Source organism: Schistocerca nitens, chromosome 5, assembly GCF_023898315.1.
Source record: "Schistocerca nitens isolate TAMUIC-IGC-003100 chromosome 5, iqSchNite1.1, whole genome shotgun sequence".
NCBI classification, from domain to species: Eukaryota; Metazoa; Arthropoda; class Insecta; order Orthoptera; family Acrididae; genus Schistocerca; species Schistocerca nitens.
This window is the reverse complement of record NC_064618.1, coordinates 862010423-862021649: the sequence shown is the minus strand read 5'-3', so window position 1 is coordinate 862021649 and position 11227 is coordinate 862010423.

The window sequence follows — 11227 nt, the reverse complement described above, 5'->3', positions numbered from 1 at the left end:
TTCCCGCAAAGCACCGTTCTTCCACTCTGCCCTGGCCGACCTGTAAGTACACTGCCTCCTACATCCCAAGGATTGACCCCCAGTGTGGCCATCGGGCCCCTCTCCAGCACTCGCTTTTCCCTGCCGGGATCGTGTTTCCCTCTGCTGATCGTTACTACAGCATATAGGAAATCCAAACAGCACCGAGACTTACTACTGCCAACGCAGTCGCTATCATATTCCTCATTTAAAGTCCAAGTTCAACTGTTTAGTTTAATTCTCATGCGCATGCTAACTCAAAAAATGGTTCAAATGGCTCTGAGCACTATGGGACTCAACTGCTGTGGTCATCAGTCCCCTAGAACTTAGAACTACTTAAACCTAACTAACCTAAGGACAGCACACACATCCATGCCCGAGGCAGGATTCGAACCTGCGACCGTAGCAGCAGCGCGGCTCCGGACTGGAGCGCCTAGAACCGCACGGCCACCGCGGCCGGCCATGCTAACTCATCCCATCGCCTATTACATGCATGAGATGTGGCTAGCCACCTCTCATGACTCCCTCTTTGCAGTTCAAATCTTGCATAGGAGGTATCATGCTTAAAAACAACTAGTGTGACATCTCCAAAGCATCCTTGCGTCCTCATAATCCCTTGGTATTATCTTACTGTATCCACCAGAAACAAACGCAAAATAATTTTATTTAAAAAAGCGGATAAAGTGTCACTAGAAGCCTTCCTAACAAGGGAACCTCCCCATCGCACCCCCCTCAGATTAAGTTATAAGTTGGCAGAATGGATAGGCCTTGAAAAACTGAAAACAGATCAATCGAGAAAACAGGAAGAAGTTGTGTGGAACTATGACAAAAATTAGTAGAACATACAAACTGAGTAGTCCATGTGCAAGATATGCAATAACATGGACAACATGAACTCAGGAGCGCCGTGGTCCCGTGGTTAGCGTGAGTAACTGCGGAACGAGAGGTCCTTGGTTCAAGTCTTTCCTCGACCGAAGATTTTACTTTCTTTATTTTCGCGAAGTTATGATCTGTCCGTTCGTTCATTGTCGTCTCTGTTCACTGTAATAAGTTTAGTGTCTGTGTTTTGCGACCGCACCTCAAAACCGTGCGATTAGTAGACGAAAGGACGTGCCTCTCCAATGGGAACCGAAAACATTTGATCACAAGGTCATAGGTCAACCTATTCCTCCACAGAAAACACGTCTGATATATTCTATACGACACTGGTGACGGCATGTGTGTCACATGACAGGAATATGTTGTCGACCCACCTAACTTGTACACTTGGCGAATGGGTAAAAAGATTCTTCTACCTTGCCCGAATTAGGTTTTCTTGTGGATGTGATAATCACTCCTAAAAAGTGATGAAAGCATAAGAGTTTGTCACATAAACTGAAAATAAAAAATTAAACTTTTTACTCGAGAGAAGACTTGAACCTAGGACCTCTCACTCCATAGCTACTCTCGCTAACCACGGGACCACGGCGCTCCTCGACTCCGATTGACCTTGATGTTGCCTATCATCGCATGGACTACTCAGTTTGTATATTTTACTAATTTTTTTCATATTTCCACACAACTTCTTCCTGTTTTCTCGATTGATCTGTGTTCAGTTTTTCAAAGCCTATCCGCTGTGCCAACTTATAACTAAATCTGAGGGGGGTGCGATGGGGAGGTTCCCTTGTAAGAGACAAAATCCATTCCTTCCGAACTGACTATGCCAATGTAGACGAGATGTGACTCAAATTCAAAGATATAGTAGCAACAGCAATTGAGAGATTCATACCTCATAAATTGGTAATAGATGGAACTGATCCCCCGTGGTACACAAAACAGGTCCGAACTCTGTTGCAGAGGCAACGGAAAAAGCATGCGAAGTTCAGAAGAACGCGAAATCCAGAAGATTGGCTAAAATTTACAGACGCGCGAAATTTGGCACGGCCTTCAATGCGAGATGCCTTTAATAGCTTCCACAACGAAACATTGTCTCGAAATTCGGTAGAAAATCCGAAGAAATTCTGGTCGTATGTAAAGTACACAAGCGGCAAGACGCAGTCAATACCTTCGCTGCGCAGTGCCGATGGTACTGTTACCGACGACTGTGCCGCTAAAGCGGAGTTATTGAACGCAGTTTTCCGAAATTCCTTCACCAGGGAAGACGAATGGAATATTCCAGAATTTGAAACACGAACAGCTGCCAGCATCAGTTTCTTAGAAGTAGATACCTTAGGGGTTGTGAAGCAACTCAAATCGCTTGATAAGGGCAAGTCTTCAGGTCCAGATTGTATACCGGTTAGGTTCCTTTCAGATTACGCTGATACAATAGCTCCCTACTTAGTAATCATATACAACCGCTCGCTCACCGATAGATCTGTACCTACAGATTGGAAATTTGCGCAGGTCGCTCCAGTGTTTAGGAAGGGTAGTAGGAGTAATCCATCTAACTACAGACCTATATCATTGACGTCGGTTTGCAGTAGGGTTTTGGAGCATATACTGTATTCAAACATTATGAATCACCTCGAAGGGAACGATCTATTGATATGTAATCAGCATGGTTCCAGAAAACATCGTTCTTGTGCAACGCAGCTAGCTCTTTATTCGCACGAAGTAATGGCCGCTATCGACAGGGGATCTCAAGTTGATTCCGTATTTCTAGATTTCCGGGAAGCTTTTGACACCGTTCCTCACAAGCGACTTCTAATCAAGCTGCGGGCCTATGGGGTATTGTCTCAGTTGTGCGACTGGATTCGTGATTTCCTGTCAGGAAGGTCGCAGCTCGTAGTAATAGACGGTAAATCATCGAGTAAAACTGAAGTGATATCAGGTGTTCCCCAGGGAAGCGTCCTGGGACCCCTGCTGTTCCTGATCTATATAAATGACCTGGGTGACAATCTGAGCAGTTCTCTTAGGTTGTTCGCAGATGATGCTGTAATTTACCGTCTAGTAAGGTCATCCGAAGACCACTATCAGTTGCAAAGCGATTTAGAAATGATTGCTGTATGGTGTGGCAGGTGGCAGTTGACGCTAAATAACGAAAAGTGTGAGGTGATCCACATGAGTTCCAAAAGAAATCCGTTGGAATTAGATTACTCGATAAATAGTACAATTCTCAAGACTGTCAATTCAACTAAATACCTGAGTGTTAAAATTACAAACAACTTCAGTTGGAAAGACCACATAGATAATATAGTGGGGAAGGCGAACCAAAGGTTGCGTTTCATTGGCAGGACACTTAGAAGATGCAACAAGTCTACTAAAGAGACAGCTTACACTACACTCGTTCGTCCTCTGTTAGAATATTGCTGCGCTGTGTGCGATCCTTACCAGGTGGGATTGACGGAGGACATCGAAAGGGTGCAAAAAAGGGCAGCTCGTTTTGTATTATCACTTAATAGGGGAGAGAGTGTGGCAGATATGATACGCGAATTGGGATGGAAGCCATTACAGCAAAGACGTTTTTCGTCGCGGCGAGATCTATTTACGAAATTTCAGTCACCAACTTTCTCTTCCGAATGCGAAAATATTTTGTTGAGCCCAACCTACGTAGGTAGGAATGATCATCAAAATAAAATAAGAGAAATCAGAGCTCGGACAGAAAGGTTTAGGTCTTCGTTTATCCTGCGCGCTGTTCGGGAGTGGAATGGTAGAGAGATAGTATGATTGTGGTTCGACGAACCCTCTGCCAAGCACTTAAATGTGAATTGCAGAGTAGTCATGTAGGTGTAGATATATATGTAGACCTATTCTCCTTGTTAAACACACACGTACACACACACACACATACAGACACACACGCCGGCCGAAGTGGCCGTGCGGTTGAAGGCGCTGCAGTCTGGAACCGCAAGACCGCTACGGTCGCAGGTTCGAATCCTGCCTCGGGCATGGATGTTTGTGATGTCCTTAGGTTAGTTAGGTTTAAGTAGTTCTAAGTTCTAGGGGACTAATGACCTCAGCAGTTGAGTCCCATAGTGCTCAGAGCCATTTGAACCATTTAGCCATACAGACACACAGACACACATAGACACACACACACAGAGACACACACACACACACACACACACACACATGCACGCAAATGCAGACGTAAATTTCTTCCATTCTGTGGCGCTTCATCCGTAAAGAAAGGTCAAACTCTTGAAAAACATCAAGTAAAGACTGTCTTCCGCCCACCAATTAAGACAGAGGCACTGCTTGGTAATGTCGAGGACGATATAGGACTACGGAAATCAGGAGTCTGCCAGATCCCCTGCGAATGTGCCATAACGTACTTAGGTCAAACGGTGCGCACTATCGACGATCGTTGCCAAGAACATCAACGACACAGCAGACTGCAGCAGCCTAACAAGTTGGCGGTTGCTGAACATTGCCTCTCGGAATCCCACAGAATGAATCACGATCAGACCAAGGTTCTGACACAGACGTCAAAATACTGGAGCCGTGTCATCAAACAATCAATCGAGGTACGAGTACGGGAACTGCTGATCAATCGAGGTAGCAGTCACACCCTTAGTAAGGTCTGGGAACCCGCTTTGAATCTGACTAAAAGGACAAAGAAGACATACCACCAGGAACTGACTTCGAGAACAGGCAGAGATACTAACAAGGGAACCTCCCCATCGCACCCCCCTCAGATTTAGTTATAAGTTGACACAGTGGATAGGTGTTGAAAAACTGAACACCGATCAATCGAGAAAACAGGAAGAAGTTGTGTGGAACCATGAAAAAAATAAGTAAAATATGCAAACTGAGTAGTCCATGCCAAAGATATGCAACATCAAGAACAGTGTGAGCTCAGGAGCGCCGTGGTCTCGTGGTTAGCGTGAGCAGCTGTGGAATGAGAGATCCTTGGTTCAAATCTTCCTCCGCGTGAAAAGTTTACTTTCTTTATTTTCGCAAAGTTATGATCTGTCCGTTCGTTCATTGACGTCTCTGTTCACTGTAATAAGTTTAGTGTCTATGTTTTGCGACCGCACGGCAAAACCGTGCGATTAGTAGACGAAAGGACGTGCCTCTCCAATGGGAACCGAAAACATTTGATCGCAAGGTCATAGGTCAACCGATTCTTCCACAGGAAAACACGTCTGATATATTCTGTACTACACATGACAGGAATACGTTGTCGACCCACCTAACTTGTAAACTTGGCGAATGGGTAAAAAGATTCTTCTACCTTGCCCGATTTAGGTTTTCTTGTGGATGTGATAATCACTCCCAAAAAAGTGATGAAATCACAAGAGTTTGTCTCATAAACTGCAACAAATGAATGCAACAGTTTCACAATCGCACAGTTTTCCCTGTGCTCTCTCAGAACATATATTTTAACGTTTTCAAATTTTTCCGTGTGTACACCGTCCAATCCTGCATATGTCCAAGCAAATCTGAACATGTCCTGGAACTTTAGAGAGCGAAGTTGATTGAGTGTGTGTGCCTGAACTTTGATAATTGTCTGAAAATAAAAAATTAAAATTTTCGCTCTAGGGAAGGCTTGAACCAACGACCTCTCGTTCCACGACTGCTCACGCTAACCACAGGACCACAGGGCTACTGATCATGTATTCTCCTTAATGTTGCCTATCTTTTGCATGGACTCCTCAGTTTGTATATTTTGCTTATTTTTCTCATAGTTCGACACAACTTCTTCCTGTTTTCTCGATTGATCTGTATTCACTTTCTCAAGGCCTATCCACTGTGCCAACTTATAACTAAATCTGACGGGGGTGCGATGGGGAGGTTCCCTTGTAAGAGGACGCCGCCAGCACACGTCCCTGGGCTCGGACCGCGTTTGGAACACCTGGAGGGGGCGAGGGAGGAGATAAAAGCCCCGCGCCGGCGCCTCGGCTGTCATTTCGTCAGCCCACATGATGATGGCAACGTGGTCGCTTGCCGAAATATTGTGCCCGTTAGGCACTAACATCCGGCTGCTCACCCGTCAACTCTTTCGTCAAAAACGCCTTTGTTTTAATTATGTCCACCTCAAATCCTGTATCATGTCCTCGATACTCTCCCCTATTTCTCGATAATACAAAACGTGGCGCACTTCGTTGAACTTTCTCAATGTGCTCCACTAATCCCATACGGTAAGGATGCCACGCCGCGCAGCTTTACTCCAAAAGAGGACGGACAAAGGTTGTCTAGGAAGCCTCTTAATAGATCTGTCGCATTTTCTAAGTGTTCTGCCAATAAATCGCAGTCACTGGTTCGCCTTCCCCACAACACTTCCTACATGTAAGTTGTTCGTAATTTTAATTACTAGGTATTTAGTTGAATTTACGGCGTTTATATTTGATTGATCTATCGTGTAACCGAAGTTTAACGGATTCTTTTCAGCACTCATGTGGACGACTTGACACTTTTCATTATTTACGATCAGTTGCCAATTTTCGCACCATACAGATATCTTTTCTAAATCGTTCTGCAATTTTTTTAATCTTCTGATGACTTTACTAGCCGATAAACGACAGCATTATCTGTAAACATCTTAGAGGGCTATTCAGATTATATTTATATAGATAAGAAACAGCAGAGTGCCTATAAGAATACCTTGCGGTACGCCATAAATCGCTTCTGTTTTACTGGATGACTTTCTGCGAATTACTACGAACTGTGACCTTTCTGACGGGAAATCACGGATCCAGTCCTGGAACTGAGACGATATTCCACAAGCACGCAATTTCATTACAAGGCGCTTGTGAGGTACAGTGTCAAAAGTCCTCTGGGAATTTAGAAATACGGAATCAATTTGAAATCCCTTATCAATAGCAGACAGCACTTCGTGTGTGTAAAGAGCTAGTTGTGTTTCGCAAGAACGATATTTTCTGAATCCGCGTTGACTGTGCGTCAGTGGACCGTTCTTTCCACGGTAATTCACAATGTTCGAATACAATGTACGTTCCAGTAATAACGTGCTGAAATATTTTTTCACATGCTCACACCGAATTGCTGTGCCGCAGGCTTTAGGCAGCCGCACACTCCATGACTGCAGCGCCCATAGAGCGCTCGGCTAATCTCGCGCGGCACCGTGAGCTTAAGCCGTCGGCACACGGACCGTGCATCCGAACGTTGAGCGTTGAGCGTGCCGAGTTTCTGACGTCACAGCATGGAATAGCACGCTCGGGAGTCTTTCCGAACGTGCAGAGCAATATCTGGCATGTCAGATATTCTCAGCGTGCGTCTGAGCGTTGACCGATGACATGGCACAACGCCACCTACGTCACACGCACGCCGTCTCCCTTCAGTACAGAGTTGTGACGCGCCATATTGTCATTCATTTCAAGCCTATACGTATATATGCCGTTCCGAGCACCATCAAATTGAGAATCACTGCAAAACTCATTGTTAACTGTGTGATTCGTTCCAATAAAATAATGAGAAACATCATATTCGCGGCAAAATAACTATTGTAACTTGCGTATAATGAGAGTAGGCTATTTGAAGGCAGCGACACACTGAAGATCCACCCAAAACGCATTGTTCTTGGTACAATGTGTTATAATTAAATTTCAGTTAGTAAAATATCTACGATTAAAGTTTTTGGCAAGAGGTAAGGTACTATCATTTGATACAGCAGATTTGATGTTGGTATAGCGTAATGAATAGCATCATTGTATACTAATAAGGTTTTTTGTTGGGGCGGTGGTTCGCGTCCTGACACGACAATTTTTTTTTCCTAACATTCGCGTTTTTATTAGGTTCTGATACTTTATTATTAGTTTAATATAAGTATAGACTGTAATGTTTGATTTTATGTAAATACAAGTTCACCTTTTTTTGAGGGGTGACTTTGTTCGATTGGCTAAATCTAAAGGACAGCTTACGCTACTTGTATAAAGGTATTTTTTCTCCTTTTTCTTTTACGCTTCGTAATTGACATGTTTCAAAGATTCTGCTACTGGGTACGAACAGTGATCAAGTAAGACTGACCTTGGGGTTTTACTAAAATGTTGGAATGATGAAATAATGTTTATCTTATGCGGAAAGTATTCCAATTTTGTAACGCACTGCTTGTAATGGAACTTTTATAAGCCTGTGTCCTTATTGATTGGACATGGTACTTTCCTTTTCGTGGACGATGGAAGAAATGTGCATTTTAATAGAGCTAACGTGGGAATTTTACGCGCCCGTTGAGTAAACAGTGTGATTAACGAACTAGAAACATCCCTCAACTGTCGCTTGAGTGCGTTGCGATCGCGTATACCACGTTGGGGTCCACGTACCGTATGCACAAGTAGCATCGTTCCTGAGCGTTGAGCAGCACGTTGAACTGGGCACGCTCAACGTTAACGTTCGGCAGCACGGTCCGTGTGCCGACGGCTTTACGGATGGGCGCAGAAGAATTAGCGTTGCTATTCCCGTGCATTTGCTTTGGTGAAGACAGCCACTGTCGTCTTTACTACGGGTGGGAAAAATCACACACTTCCGGTAATCCATCCGTAAGCGAAAGCGAAGTTATTCCTGGCGCACATTTGTTACGGACAATGTGAGAGGGTAAATCTGTGGCGAAATGTGGCGCCTACGAGATGGCAGTTACCGGCGTCTTCAACGTGTTGTTCGTGTGGCACAGAACGAAGGCAGGGCGACACTGGCGGCGCCGCAAAGTATTTTCCGTTTCTCTATGGGCAGAAAAAAACATTCACTCACCTCAGGTGCACATCGCTACAGCTCAGGCTATGACCGTAGAGGTTCCCTTTTGACTGAGCACGGCCGGTGTAGTCGTCCTTCAGCTTTAGTCATAACACCGGTTACGTGTATTGAGTTACAGTACACAATTTATAGTCAGTTACGTTCTGTCAATATTTTCTTCTTATAATTGCCTTACAAACGTCTAGCATCTCAGGTACACTATACGCTGCGCATCGTTCAGAAGCGATGTAAAGTTGTAACCTCCCCCTCACCTATCGACCTTAATGACAGTGAAAAATTAAACCGCGGGCACCTAATGGAAATTTGGGAAAAAGCAATCGTCACCGAAGTTAATTTGTCGGTAAAGAGGGAGGAAAGGGTTACATCTAAATGAAAGGAAAAATGCAAATGAAATTGGTGGAAAATAATTTTGAGAAAAGGGTAAAATTAATAAAGAAAGTAAATGTGCGGTCGTTACGTTAACAATTAATTAGCGTTAATTAGATATTTGAGATTTGGGGAAATTACGGTTACCAGTCCTATGGATAACTACTATAATAACTGAAAATGAAAGATTAATGCACATATAATTAGCACTAAAAGCGTGGCAACTGAAGATTGACACGTGTTGTGTGAAAACTGAATTTTTTTCAGAAGTAATAAATTTCGCTAGACTCTGACTTAATTTAGCAAAAGAATTAATAAAACCGGAAAATTGAAAGTTAATTTAATGACAGAAATTAATAGTTTCTGAAGCACTACGAAATTCAATAAAATAAGGTTAGTCTTGGGCTACCACAACAATCATTTCAAAAGCTACTTGAATCTACGCAATTTAGAAATAAGAGATTGAACTTTGAACTGAATTAAATGATTCTGAACAATTAACAATAGTAAAATTTAGTACGTACCAAGCTGAGCTGCAGACACAGGTAAGCTAAAATACGGTAACAAAACTCGCACTCTTAATTTGTGCTTGTGTAATCTAAATATTGTAGCCAGCTATGAATACCTTAACTGAACTTTGCAATTAAAGCAGTGAAATCGAATGATGTTGGCGTTTGAATTTCAGCGACACTCGGGTTCATTCCGGAAAAGGAAGGGACCCTGCTTGGTAATGCAATTGGAACAATGAGCAACAAAGGTTCATGCTACGTTGCTGTAATTTAGTGAGAAAAATTTAACAGTTTGAAAAGCTGAGGTCTGCCATACAGTTCTAAAACTTTACGTGCTCCCAGTCTTCCTTGTTGGTTGATTGAAGGTTTGAAGTCGTCGATCGAGGAGGTGGCGACAGTCACTCATTGTCGGTCGTCGCTGCTGCAGAAGCTGGATGCTGGCGCGCCTTCTTCTCGACACGGTCACCAGACGAAACGGGCTCTTGATGTGCGCCAGCTAATGCTTCCCGTCCGCGACACCGTGTCAGAAACTATCTTAGCAAGTCGAGCGCAATTACATGCTGCCAAACCCCGAAAGCGCGGCAACTCGCCGGAGCATCACACAACACGCTGCACCGCCCTACTCCAGCCAGACTCCCTCTGCCCGCGCTCCACACGGCAGAGTTAACACTACCAAAGATCCTCAACACTTTGGTTCTCCACACGACCTATCGATGTAATCGTTGCATACCATAGTTTTCCCTAGGCCAGACCCAGCGTAAAAATACAAATAATACAAACCAATTATACATCGACATAAATGCATATATATATATATATATATATATATATATATATATATATATATATATATATATAGTAAAACAATTACAATATACACTCCTGGAAATTGAAATAAGAACACCGTGAATTCATTGTCCCAGGAAGGGGAAACTTTATTGACACATTCCTGGGGTCAGATACATCACATGATCACACTGACAGAACCACAGGCACATAGACACAGGCAACAGAGCATGCACAATGTCGGCACTAGTACAGTGTATATCCACCTTTCGCAGCAATGCAGGCTGCTATTCTCCCATGGAGACGATCGTAGAGATGCTGGATGTAGTCCTGTGGAACGGCTTGCCATGCCATTTCCACCTGGAGCCTCAGTTGGACCAGCGTTCGTGCTGGACGTGCAGACCGCGTGAGACGACGCTTCATCCAGTCCCAAACATGCTCAATGGGAAACAGATCCGGAGATCTTGCTGGCGAGGGTAGTTGGCTTACACCTTCTAGAGCACGTTGGGTGGCACGGGATACATGCGGACGTGCATTGTCCTGTTGGAACAGCAAGTTCCCTTTCCGGTCTAGGAATGGTAGAACGATGGGTTCGATGACGGTTTGGGTGTACCGTGCACTATTCAGTGTCCCCTCGACGATCACCAGTGGTGTACGGCCAGTGTAGGAGATCGCTCCCCACACCATGATGCCGGGTGTTGGCCCTGTGTGCCTCGGTCGTATGCAGTCCTGATTGTGGCGCTCACCTGCACGGCGCCAAACACGCATACGACCATCATTGGCACCAAGGCAGAAGCGACTCTCATCGCTGAAGACGACACGTCTCCATTCGTCCCTCCATTCACGCCTGTCGCGACACCACTGGAGGCGGGCTGCACGATGTTGGGGCGTGAGCGGAAGACGGCCTAACGGTGTGCGGGACC